This window comes from Cupressus sempervirens, chromosome 2, assembly GCF_028749045.1.
Source record: "Cupressus sempervirens isolate cs-2001-9-10 chromosome 2, ASM2874904v1, whole genome shotgun sequence".
NCBI lineage: Eukaryota > Viridiplantae > Streptophyta > Pinopsida > Cupressales > Cupressaceae > Cupressus > Cupressus sempervirens.
The window spans coordinates 710,274,965-710,288,725 of NC_143119.1; the positions used below are offsets into that span (position 1 = coordinate 710,274,965).

The following is a 13,761-nucleotide window of genomic DNA, read 5'->3' on the forward strand; positions in this document are numbered from 1 at the left end:
GAAATGTAATTTCTTGTATTGCAATGGTTTTTTCATGTTCTCAAAAATGTAATTGGAAAGCTTAAAGCTGAACTCCACAACATTTGCAAGCATCCTTGGAAGGTATGCAAAATATGGAATTAGGTTGAAGACTTGTAAATTGTTAACGACATATGATTCCATGGACTATGGTGATACCAAGTTATCCAAAAAAAGGGAACTACTAAAGAAGCCTTGGAGACTCCTAAGAAATACAATTCGCTGGTATAAACCTAAACTCTATAATCATTTCCACCATCTTCTCAACATACATGTGATATTGAGATTTTCAAAACAAGGTATGGAAGTTAATTTTTTCCAAATATACTTAGGAGCGTGTTGATATACTTGTATATGAAAAATGTGAAAGAATGAAAAAGGAAATTATATTATTTAATAAAGCTTCTCAATGAGATGCCATCTCTTAGACTCTAATAGTTATAGGATCTACAAAAAAATTACCTTGTTGAGTAGGCCTTGAAGAATATTATACAAATGCAACTAGTTGGTATAAAGCCAGAGTCTATATGCTTTTCTAGAATCGTCCCTGCTTATGCCAAAATGGGAGCTAATAATTAATGTTGAAATAGTGTAGAGATTAAATGACTTATCTAAATAGGGAATCAAATGCCTTTTCTAAAGAATCTTAGTATTCAAAAAAATATTTCAAATATTTTGTAAAATAGGGAATCAGATGACTTTAATAAAGAATCTTAGTATTCAAAAGATGTTTCAAGTAATGATGCTTGAATTTCATGGATTAATAATCTATAACATGGAATTAACTAATCAGGATAACGTTCATTCACCTGAATATCAATTTGGAAATAGCTATGTTCTTTAAATTTTATTTGTAATCAAAACTATAGGAAAATTAATAGTATTTTTATGAAATAGTTTAACCTCAGCATTAATGTTTTTTGAATTAAAAAGTAAATCCAAAAAAGCCTCATCGGATCCTCAGAATCTCTATCCCCTACACAAAAAAAAAGATTTATAGCTTATCCTCAAACTCAGACAAGGGAGTGATTTTCTCCTTTAGACCCTTTCTCTTGTGGATATCCAAAACAAGCTTCTTAGCTTGAGTTCCATGCCTTAGCAGATTAGAGTCCATTTTATCCCAGTGATTAGGCACACATTAAGGGAAAGCCTGACTAGTTGTTGCCACTCAGAGAGTAATAGAGAACCCAAAAGACTCTACCACGCCCTTAATATTGGTGTATATAGGGTTATGAATAGTCAACTTGTGGCTATCTTAATCCTTAATTAAGTAATGTTATCATTATTATATTATTATTTAGGTAGGTAGGTTGGCCTAGGTGTTATGTAGGGTTGTGTCTATTCAACCTAAGCATAATTAGGTATATTTAGGAGGTTGTGAGTCTTATTTCAACATCATATTGTGAAGTGTGTTCTCATTGGAGATATTTGGAGGTTGCCCCCTCGAAGTGGCCTATTACTCCCATTTATCATCAAGTAATTATATAATATTTCATATTATTTCTTCTATTATTTAAGTTATTTCATTACAAGTGGTATTAGAGCATGATCTTGGCACCATAGAGGCAAGATTTGTTCTCAATATTGGGGTGATTTTGGGAAGAGCATAACTTTCAGATTTTAGTGATTTTTTCAAAGATTTTTAAAGGGTTTTTGAAGACCATATTAAAGAAGCTATAGTCCAAAATTTAGAGGAATTGGAGAAAATTTGAGCAAATTATTGCAAAATTACTATTTCTATACAATTTATTAAGATCTTCATATCTCTCACATCTTTTCGAATTGGAGTATAACCTATATTGGGTTTTTGAATACATATTAGAGGAGCTTAAATTTGAAATCATGGAGAAATTGAACAAAAAATAAGCAAGATATTGTAAAATTAGAAAAATTCTCTCAAGGGAGCAAATTTGCTAAAAAAATTTGGAGTTTTTTTCAAGTATGGGTACCTTGGCCCTAGTAAGTTACAATAAAAAAAGTAAAAATAAATTAGAGAATTTACATTTCATTTGTGTGATTTATTTCAAATATATTGGTTTCCATCATGATGGGGCCTTCAACAAGAGGTAAAAAGAATGCTACCACACCGAGGAAATTCTCAGTTCAAGATTGGGAAACAACAGAGGATAGTAATCCCATTGAGGAACTAAGTAAGTTCAAGGAAGAGGTTAAGAGGGATATTTGTGACCTACGAGGAGAGATATCAGATATACGAAGAATGTTAAGAACTTATATGAATGAAACAAGGAATGATCTCTCAAGCAATCAAGGTGAAACCTTCAAGTCGACTAATAATGACACGAAGTTTATTAATCCTATGGGATCTAGGAATATTTTTTCCAAAGGTGGATATGCACAAATTTGATGGCAAGTATCCTCTAACATGGATAAATCAAATGAATAATTTTTTTGAAGTAAATCAAATCCCATATGGATAAAAGGTTATGATGGCTTCCTTATATCTAGAACTAGATCAATTCATTTGGTATCACTGGCTTTATACTCATACGAGGAAAAATGGTCTCATTGTATCATGGTCAATTTTTATAGAAGAACTCCAAGCATAATATAGCAATAGTCTGATAGAAAACTTCTTTAGTCAACTTGCTAAGCTTCAAAAATAGGATCAATTAAGGATTATATTTAAAAGTTCTAAAATCTATCCTTAAGAGTGGATACAATTATAGAGGAGAACTTGAATGATTTATTCTTGGGTGGTCTCAAGGATCGCATTCAACATGAGGTATGCATGTTTTTCCCCAACATAGTAAATGAGTCTTTTATATTGGCACACAGGATAGAGGAGAAGTTCTTGATTCCTAGAAAGCAAGGGACTAATGTGACAAGAGAAAAAGGATATTCAACACCTTCTCTTCCTCAACCTACTAGGTTGACTCCACAACAAATTGAAGATAAAAGAGAAAAAGGGTTGTGTTTCAATTGTGATAGAAAATATAGTCGAGGACATAAATGTAGTGAAAAGAAATTGTTCTATATTGAAGGTCCAAGTGAGGAAGAAGAAGATGAGCCCATATCAGATGAGGATAGGAAGTCAGGCGAGGAATCACATGATTCTCAACCAATCATTTCTTGTCATGCACTTTCAGGGTTTAGTGCACCACAAACTCTCAAGGTAGTGGGTTTCTTAAAGAAGTAGAAAGTAACAATGTTGATTGAATTAGGTAGTACTCATAATTTCATCAACAAAAAGTTGGCAATTCTTCTAAATTGTTTTATATATCTAGCCCTAGAGTTTCAGGTTTTGATTGCAGATAGGGGTACAATTAGTTGTTCAGGGAAGTGTCATAGCATTAAATTATCCATGGGAGATTATCAACTTGATACCCCTATGTATGTAATATCCATGGGTACAATAGATATTGTTCTGGGAGTACAATGGCTTACTACATTGGGAATAATTGAGATGAATTTCCAAGAACTATTCATGTGATTTCAATCAAAAGGAAAGGTAGTGGAGATAAGGGGATTGAAGGAAAAATCCCCATAGATGTAAGCTCTCATCAAATGCAAAAGCTTCTTAAGAAAGGTGCAAATGGATTTGTGGCCCAGCTATGTTCCTTAGAAGTCTTTCAATCTAATGCTCTTGCTCATCCAAATTTACAAGTAATAATTGATCGTCACTCAGTGATTCTTAGAGATATGCTTAAAGGAATTCCTCCTAAGGGGATCATGACCATGTCATACAACTAGTTCTAGGGAGCCAACCACCAAACATCAGGCCTTATAGGTACCCACACATACAAAAAAGTGATATAGAAAAAATTGTTGAGAAAATGCTGGAGTCGGGCTTTATCAGGCATAGCCAAAGTGCTTACTCCTCACCTGTTGTGTTGGTCCATAAGAAGAATGAAATTTGGTGCATGTGTCTAGATTATAGAATGCTCAACAAGTACACCATTAAAGATAAGTTTCCTATTCAAGTCATTGATGATCTTCTAGATGAATTAAATGGAGCTATGTATTTTACCAAGTTAGATCTTAGATCGGGTTATCACCAAATTCGGATTAAGGAGGAAGATATTTGTAAGATAGCATTTCAAAATCATGAGGGTCATTATGAATTTTTGGTGATGCCATTTGGTCTTACCCTTGAACCATCTACATTCCAAAGTTTGATGAATTCCATTTTTAAGAAGTTCTTGAGAAAGTTTGTGTTAGTATTTTTTGATGATATATTAATTTATAGTAAGACTTGGGAAGAACATTTGTAGCATGTAGATCAAGCATTACAATTACTCAAAGATCATCAACTCTATGTTAAGCCATCCAAGTGTGCTTTTGGTCTTAAGGATGTGGAGTATTTAGGACACATAGTTTCACATGGAGTAAAGGTGGATCCTAACAAAATTAAGGCTATCATGGAATGGCCTATTCCAAAAACTGTTAGAAGCTGAGGGGTTTCTTGGGATTGACAAGATGGTATAGAAGATTTTTGAAGAATTATGGTCATATAGTAGCACCCCTTACCACTCTATTGAAGAAGGATTCTTTTCATTGGAATGAATCTGCTAATGTATCATTTGAGAAATTGAAGAAGGCTATGTGTACAACTCCAATGCTTGCCACTCTATACTTCACCAAGGAATTCATTGTGGAATGTGATGCTTTTGGAAATGAGATAGGAGTAGTTCTGATGCAAGAAGGTCAACCAATTGCTTTTGAGAGTCACCAATTAAAAGGTAAAAATCAACTCAAACCTATTTATGAGAAAGAAATGCTAGCAATCCTTCATGTAGTTAAAAAATGGAGGCCTTATTTAATGGGTTGGCACTTGAAGGTTAAGACATATCATGATAGCCTAAAATATTTTTTGGAACAAAGACTATCGTCAAAAGAGCAACAAAAATGGGTCACTAAGACATTGGGATATGATTTTGAAATTGTATACAAGAAAGGGAAGGAAAATATTGTGGCCGATGCACTTTCCAAGAAGGATGAAAAAGATGAAGCCTTATTGTGTGCCCTTTCAATATTACAAGAAAATTGGGTGGTAAAGGCCAAAGAGAAGTGGCAAAACGATATTGCAACAAGTAATCTAATCCAACAAATAAAAAGTGACCCTAGTAGTTCAGATAAGTTTTGTTTAAAGGGGGATATTATTTGGTATAAAGAGCACTTGTATCTCTGCAAGAATTCCACTCTTAAACACAAGATTCGCAAAGAGCTACATGAGTCCCCAATTGGTGGTCATTCAAGATTTTTGAAGACATATCATTGGGTCAAGCAAGATTTTTTTGGGAAGGGCTAAAAGATAATGTTTAAAAATTTGTAGTTGAATGTTTGGTTTGTCAAAGAAATAAGGGAGAAAAAATTAAGACACCAGGTCTCTTGTAGCCTTTATCTATTCCTAGCCAATGTTGGGAAGAAGTATCCATGGACTTCATCACAGGGCTTCCTAAATCTAAAAGTTATGTCATCATGGTAGTAGTTGATCGCCTCACTAAATATGCACATTTCATTGCATTATCACATCCTTTTAAAGCAAGTGTAGTGGCAAAAGTTTTCTTGGAGCATATCCAAAAGCTACATGGTACATCTAAGATTATTGTTAGTGATCGCGATCCTATATTTACTAGTCACTTTTGGAAAGATTTTTACTCATGTTTGGGTACTAAATTGGCTCATAGTTTTTCATACTATCCCCAATCAGATGGGAAAACTAAGGTTGTTAATAAATGTTTGGAAGGATATATATGTTGTTTCACTTCAGAAAAACAATCTCAATGGGTAGATTGGTTGCCTCTTGCAGAATGGTGGTATAATACTTCTTTTCATAGCTCATAAAAAATGTCTCCATTTTTGGCACTTTATGGAAATCATCCTCCTTCCATCACATCATCATTAAAGGTGTCACCAAAAGTTCAGGCAGTAGAGGACCACTTGCTTCATCAATGACAGGTACTTTCAGTACTCAAGGAGAATTTAGCTATGGCACAAAATCGAAAGAAACAACAAACAAACCAACATCATAGTGAAAGAAATTTTGAAGTTAGGGACTGGATCTTCTTGAGATTGCAGCCTTATAAACAAATCTCAATGAAGAACCAAAAAAAGAATAATAAGGTGTCTCCAAGCTATTATGGACCATACCAAATCATGCAAAAGATTGGTAGTGTTGCCTACAAGCTTGAGTTGCCACTAACAACAAAGATACATCCAATTTTTCATGTTTCTTGTTTGAAGAAGGTAATTGGGTAGGATATTCCTACTTAAATAGTATTACCAGAACTTGATGAAGAAGGAAGCATAATTTTGGAACCAGAGTGCATTCTTCAAATATGTACAAAGACGCTGAGGAATAGAATCTTGAATCAATATCTCATCCAATGGAAGAACTTATTAGTTGAGGAGGCCACATGGGAGGATGAGTATAAAAAATAGTTTTTCATATAAAAAACAAAGACAGTTTAAATAAAGATTACCCAACATTAATTGATAGTTAACTGAAAATCCTAGTCATATGACATTAACTATTTTAACAATCAACTGAAATAACAATAAATAACTAGTTTAACAAAAAATTGAAGATAATTGTATTTAGGATCAATTGAAATAACTAGATTTACAATCAACTAAAAATAACTCTATTTTTGATCAACTGAAAATAACTAGATTAATGATCAACTGAAGATAATTGTATTTATGATCAACTAAAAATAACTAAATTAACAATCAACTAAAAATAATTGTATTTATGATCAACTGAAAATAACAAGATTAACGATCAACTGAAAATAAGTGTATTTAAGAACAACTATCCTTTCTTCATACAAGTAGGTAAATGCTTAACAAGAAAAGAATACAATAACATACAAGAATAATCTAGAGGGTCTTTAGCTAGTTGTGCAAGCCTTGGCTTTGGTGAGTGGAGAAGCATTGACATAGGCTTAACCTCACAACATCAAACCATACTCATTGTTACATCCCAATTTTTGACCTAGCTTGAAATATAGTAATTGAGGTTCACATGAGGTCAGTTGTCAATTTAATTTGATATTTAGTCGTTATGATTTCAAGTGAAGATGACATGTTAGTTGATCGTTAATCACGAATTCATGGCATTAAGATGAAAGGTTAACTGTTATAGTTATTTATGAATAAATAATTTAATTACTAAGAAATTCCTTACAAGAAGCATGTTGAAGGGGTGGAAGCATTGTCAAAAAAGAATTAGGCAGGGCATCACCATTACTGAGTAGACAGATAGAAGACCTAGCGACTTGGAACATAATACATCTGTGGAATCGCATGAGTTAATTTAATAAATGGTTTAATTAAAATAATTGAGTTATTTAATAAATAATTAAATTAAAATAATTAAATTACTTTAAAGAATTTTAATTTATCTTTCATCATAATTATTATTGTAAATATTTAAATTTGTGCATTTAAATATTATAATGATTTGACATCATTATACTTAAATAATTTAATAGAATGATGTTTAGTTGTACATTATAATAGTAATGTTGGAATTATAATAATTGAACTATTATTTTCAAATTGTAATGTTCCAATTATTCTTTTCTAACTTTTTTTTTTCCTTATATTTTTTTGGGCAGTCGAAAAGATTCTTGTAATTGATGGGGAGCCTATAGCCACGATTGGTCCCTTATATGGAAGTCATGGGATATATTTTCATTAACCCGATTATTATTTTTCTTGACTACATTTTTCTCTTTCTTTCCAATTTTTCATCTTTTAATTACCCTGTGAGTTGGGTTAGGGGAAAACAAGAACTCTCATATTCGATTTTCTTTAAAAACATTCCTTGCATTTTGGCGGATTCATACCTAATCGATATCCTGTAATTAGTTTGTTGTACATGGTTAAACTGGCAGAAGTCGTGAAGGAGAGAGAGGTTGGTTACAAAGAATTAGGAGAGACAATTTAACATCATCTAAAACAATCATTTTGGGAAGAAATGTCTGCTGAGCTTGGTTCAGATACCAAGATATGCAGAGAATGCAGGTTCATTGTGGAACATTGCCCACCGCCCTTTTGCAAGTTAGAGCTTGGGGGCTCATTGTCATCTGAAGTCATTCCAGGAGGTAATGCGGGAGACTATTTAAATGTTGAATTCATGCATCATGTAGTCTTCACTTGCCAACCATGTCCTTTAGAAGAACACACTTCAACACTACTAATGCCATTACACACTGTTGTTAAGATTCAAGAAGTCTTGATTGCATGAGAATCAATACTGATGCCAGTCTAATACAGACCGAATCAGGTAGACTTAAAATAGATTTTTAGTTCACAAAGTCTCTCTTTATTTTATCACTAATGTTCTTAAATTATAATCCTGTATCACCCCTGTAGATATAGGATGGAAATACAATGATAACCATGATTTAATAAATCTATTTGAATGCATTATTTGCGGTTGTATTTCATAGTTCTTCTTTCCTTTTCCTGTCGGCTACATATTGATAGAGCTAAGGATAGATTTAAATATATATTTTTTCAAATCATTTTCTCTCTGATTGAGTATCCAACCATAGCCGGATATTAGAGAACAATTTATAATGTTAACCATTTGCATTTTAAAAAAAAATGTATATGAGGTCATTCATCGAGAATCCCTGAAAATATATCAGTTGTATTATACTTGATTTAATACGTAAATCCACATCAATGCTCATGTTTGTCTAAATTTTCCAAACAAGATCAGAACTCTGTAGATTTTTTCTAACACCTAGGACTCATCGTCGAATATGCCATGAAATGGTGAGAAGGTGGAGTTATAGAGAAATTAGTTATGATTAATTTAATTAATTGAGCATTCAATTTTGAAAATCATTAAAGAACATAATTAAGTAATCACAAAGTGTGAAATTTTGGATGTACGTAAATCTTATTAACAGAGCCGTCTACTCTAAGAATTCTGAATACTTGGGACTCACCCAACTGTGTAGCCAAGAAGATGGGTGATGAGGTGAGAGAAAGGAATCATCAATAATATATGAATCAGTATCGAAATGACAAAACAACGTTTATCATTTTTAATATAAATTAATTAATAGCTCATGCATATTCCTGTTATTGTGATCTCATGTTGCCAAGCCATATGGTGAAGTTAAATATCAGGAAGCCCAGTGGATGGCAAGAAGATCCTTGCCAGTTCCGGGTAGGGAGGGCCTTTCTCGTTAGAGATCGTAAGGGGATAAGTTGTGGTCCGCGGTTGGGTGGTAAAGCCCTTGACAATGCTTCACCTCTCTCAAGATGTTGAATATGCATTAGAAAGAGATAAGCTATGCATTCAATTATTTATCATAAATAGGTATTATCATTTTTATTTATAAGGAGGTAAGATTGAATTGATTTAAATTCATTGTTATCATTATTTTACACCTGGATTGATTTGTGAAATTGTTTTTCATTTATATGAATATTGATTATAATTATTTATCTAACCTTGAGAAACTATCACAGATAAGTAATCTGAATTAAAAGAAATCCGAAGCCCTAATTGATTTGGGTGACAACTTGAACCTTAAATGATAAAGTGGTATTGGAAGCCCTAGCTGAATCCATGGTCGCAGAAGCCCTAAATTGAATCCGTGGTTGCGAAAGCCCTAAATTGAATCCGTGGTCGTGAAAGCCCTAAAGTGAATCCATGGTATTGAAAGCCCTAAGCAAGATAGCGGTATCAGAAGCCCTAAATAAATGAAAGAAGCATCCTTAGTTGAATTTCAGTCTTAGTGTTTTGAGGTATGTGATTTCAATTTATGAAGTAATTTCATTTAAAGGTATTTCAAGTATTTAGTTAAGAAATTTTTGTTAACTGACTTTAATGGTAAATCTTCTTCACATGAACATGAATGATGTAACTTCCTTCTTATGAAATCGAAGTTATAACCGTATTCTATGTGTATGTTAGATGTTAATTTAGACCTAGAAAATTTGGATGTTACACTTATCCCCACACAATCTATTGAATTGGAAAGGCCCTCCCTACGTCAGGTTTAGGCTTGGGATGTTCTTAGTCTAGCCACCTGAGTATCCTAGTGTTTAGAATGTGAGCATCCTGGTGTTTAGAATGTCTGCACAATTATGAAATGGACATGCTTACAAATCTGGCGCCACTGACATCAAGTGATCATTAAGTGAAAAACATGCCTTTAAACTACCTTGGCCAAGGAATTCTGATGGGCTCAATGACCCAATCACCACTGCTCGACTTGACAACAGGTTACATTATTAGGGATGAGCATGAACTATTAAGGAAGATTTTTTAATTTTATTTGAAGTATCAAGTTCGAATTTACTCTCTTTATACTTGTAGCATTTCATCTCACCTCTTCACCTTTTCTATGGCTAAACAGCCGATGAGTCCTAGATGTTCATAAATTTAGAGTATCCGACTCTTATTGATTCATGAATATTGCAATCTTCTAGCTTTTCACAATCTTCTTTTAAAGGATGTACTTGCATAAATATTTATCATCCGACTTTAAAATCTATTGGCAAAAATAGTTTATGAATCCATGCTATAACACTTCAATATGCTTATTGCTAAGCAACTCTCTAGAGTTATTTAGTTATAAGTGATGATACACTACAACTACAGCTGTGAAATTCACTTGTAAAACAAAAACATGGGAATAACGTGAACTAAAATGGTTTTCACGTGACCTGATATAAATTTGGGTTTTTCCTAAAGATTTACAAGTCATCTTGGTAACCAACTCTCCTTTAGTTGCTGTGGACGTATCCAAAATGCAGAGATACTTAACCCTCAGTGTGATCAGAATACATACATCAGAGTTTTTATGGCGCAACTTGTGAATTGAAAATGCAGATTGGGATAACAGAGAATCAACACGCGAAAAATATATGGAAGTCGAGTGTTATGGTGAAGGCAAAAATAATACTAGAAAATGTAGCCAAAAAAAAAAATGTCAGGTGAATGAAATATGATATCTACCTCTTCTCATGGCTTCCATTTAAAAGGAGCAAGTTGTGACTTCTTGGCTTCCGTAATAGAAGAATAATTTGTCAATTTATTTTACCAAAAGTTTCGTCAGTTACAGTTAAGAAGGAAAAATAAATAGGATGGAAGAAAAGTTGGGAAGTTATAATTTGATTATTGTTATAATTTATATTTACATACGTTCATGTAAATATATTAATGAGGTGACATCATTTTATTAAGTTATTATAATATAATGGTGCCATTTCATTTTTATATCTATATGTACGTACATACATATATAGTATAATAATATGATGAACGATCATTTAAAATCCTTTCAGGTACATTTTATATTTTAATTAGATTATTTTATGTTTCTTAGATTATTTATTTAATAGCTCATGTAGGTCCCACAAATGTATCCTGTGTTCAAGTCATTGGGTCCTTACCAAATAAGTTTAAGGTCAAACTTGTCAATCTCGATGATTGAACTAAGTGAGCATCCCATTCCAATGATCCCATTTAGCAATGCTTCCCCCTTCATCTTCTCCTGCAATCACCCATGAAAACACTTATGCCATAATAACAATTCTATAATAATTTTCATATAAACATTAAAAGAATTTAACTTATTAATTATAATTCCAAAATCAAGCAATTGCTAACATCATATAACAGTTAATGGTTAACGACCATCTTCATTAACAATTAATACAATGGATATAAATAACTATCTACTTCACATGATCATGAAATAAAAATCTGTTAAATCCTATAGTTATGAGCAAGTTTAAAATTAGGTCAAAAATTTGGGATGTAACAATGAGGAGTTCATTCAAAAGAATCCACACTTTGGTTAGCATTGAGGAAAATGCTTCTTTCAAGAGAGGAAGCATGCTACACCATTAATATTGGTGTATATAGGGTTATGCATAGTTAACTTGTGGCTATCTTAATCCTTAATTAAGTCATGTTATCATTATTATATTATTATTTAGATAGGTAGGTCAGCCTAGGTGTTATGTACGGTTGTGTCTATTCAACATAAGCATAATTAGGTATATATAAGAGGTTGTGAGTCTTATTTCAACATCATATTGTGAAGTGCATTCTCATTGGATATATTTGGAGGTTGCCCCCTCGAAGTGGCCTATTACTCTCAATTATCATCAAGTAATTATATAATACTTCATATTCTTTTTTCTATTGTGCAAGTAATTTCATTACAGACTCAATGACTATCAAGTATGCCTTAATGCTATAGAGTGGAGTTCCTAGCCTCTATATATCCTCAAAAATATGGTCCTCTTTTGGTTCAACACATCATGAATACCTCCAAGAGCCTAAATTTCTAAAAGATATACTGGCTCTAGAAGCCATGGTTTGGTAATAAGATGAGTATAATACATAACCCTTCTGGTTGTTGGAATAATCTGGCCACCTCCTCATGAATGGAATAAACATGCAAGACAACATCAAAAACCTCAAAGAAAATTCTACTCATGTTCTCCTTAGCAAGCACACCTTCCTTGGATATACTGCAATACTGCAACAACTAAATCTTTAATTTTATTCAAGTACTTAACTCCCTTACATATATCTACAACCATGTTAGGACCAATGGTTTTAGGTCCAAAACACCATATATTCTTTTCTAGATCTTTATTCCATCCAAAATCCTTAGAAAATATGTTTGCACGAGCCTTCAGATCATCTCATGGATCTAACATTTCCATATTCTTCTGATAATGTGTTTGTTAGATTCTTCAATTGTGCACATCATCATAGGATCTGACTTAGAAATTTGCTTCAATCCTTCAACAAGCTTTAGAAGGTCAAATGAATAGACCTGATGATTGTTATGTGTGAAACAAATGACCTTTTCCATAACGTAAGAGTTGCCCAAATAGTAGGTGAAAACATTAATGCAATGTTTGACTTAACCTTGGCGCTCAGTTTGGTCATTCAAAGGGATTTGTTTTTGGCGCCCTGTTTTAAAAACTAAGTAATGTATTATATACATGGTATGTATCACTTTTGTGTGTGGGTTAATGAAACAATTTAAGGCTGAAGTGTAATCAGGTTTTTGGTGATTCTGTCAAATAGAAGTTCACTTGTTTTTCTATTGTATTCTCCAATGCCATTGTATGCTATAGGTATGCTCTATTTTTAGTTACTTTGCTCTTCTATTTCTCAACAACTGGTATTAGAGAAGGTTAGAAGTAAAGTATTACTAAAGAGCAGTTACTTAGAAACTCTTGAAGAGTTTGTTGAAGGGTTTTGTTTGAATGTAATGGAGTCAACAACAGTAAGTGACATGGAGAAGTTAAATGGGGCTAATTTTTCTCTATGGAAATCCCAAATGGAGGACATATTGATCTTGAAGGATCAATACTTGCCAATTGAAGGAGTGTCAAAGAAACCCACAACAATGACAAATGAAGATTGGAAGAAGCTGGATAGAAAAGCTATTGCATCCATCCGTCAATACTTGGCCAAGAATGTATATTTTAATGTTGCTGGAGAGACATCAGCAGAAGGGTTTTGGAAGAAGTTGCATGATCTGTATGAAAAAAACACAGCTTCAAACAAGGTCTTCTTGATGAAGAAATTATACAACCTCAAGATGAAGGAAGGTGCTTCAGTAGCAAAACACTTGAATGAGTTCAACATAATCACCAGCCAACTAGCCTCTCTTAAAATTGCTTTGGACGATGAGATTAGAGCCATCCTATTAATGTGTTCTATGCCAGACAGTTGGGAAAATTTGATTGTGGCAATTAGCACATTTGCAACAGCAGGAA

The 13,761-nt window shown here is 33.0% G+C and overlaps 1 pseudogene; it reads right to left on the reverse strand.

Annotated features, from left to right (window-relative positions):
• Nucleotides 1-1,012: 1,012 nt before the first annotated feature.
• LOC149575350 (elongation factor 2 pseudogene) lies at nucleotides 1,013-12,845 on the reverse strand (annotated as a pseudogene).
• Between the last annotated feature and the right edge of the window lie 916 nt (nucleotides 12,846-13,761).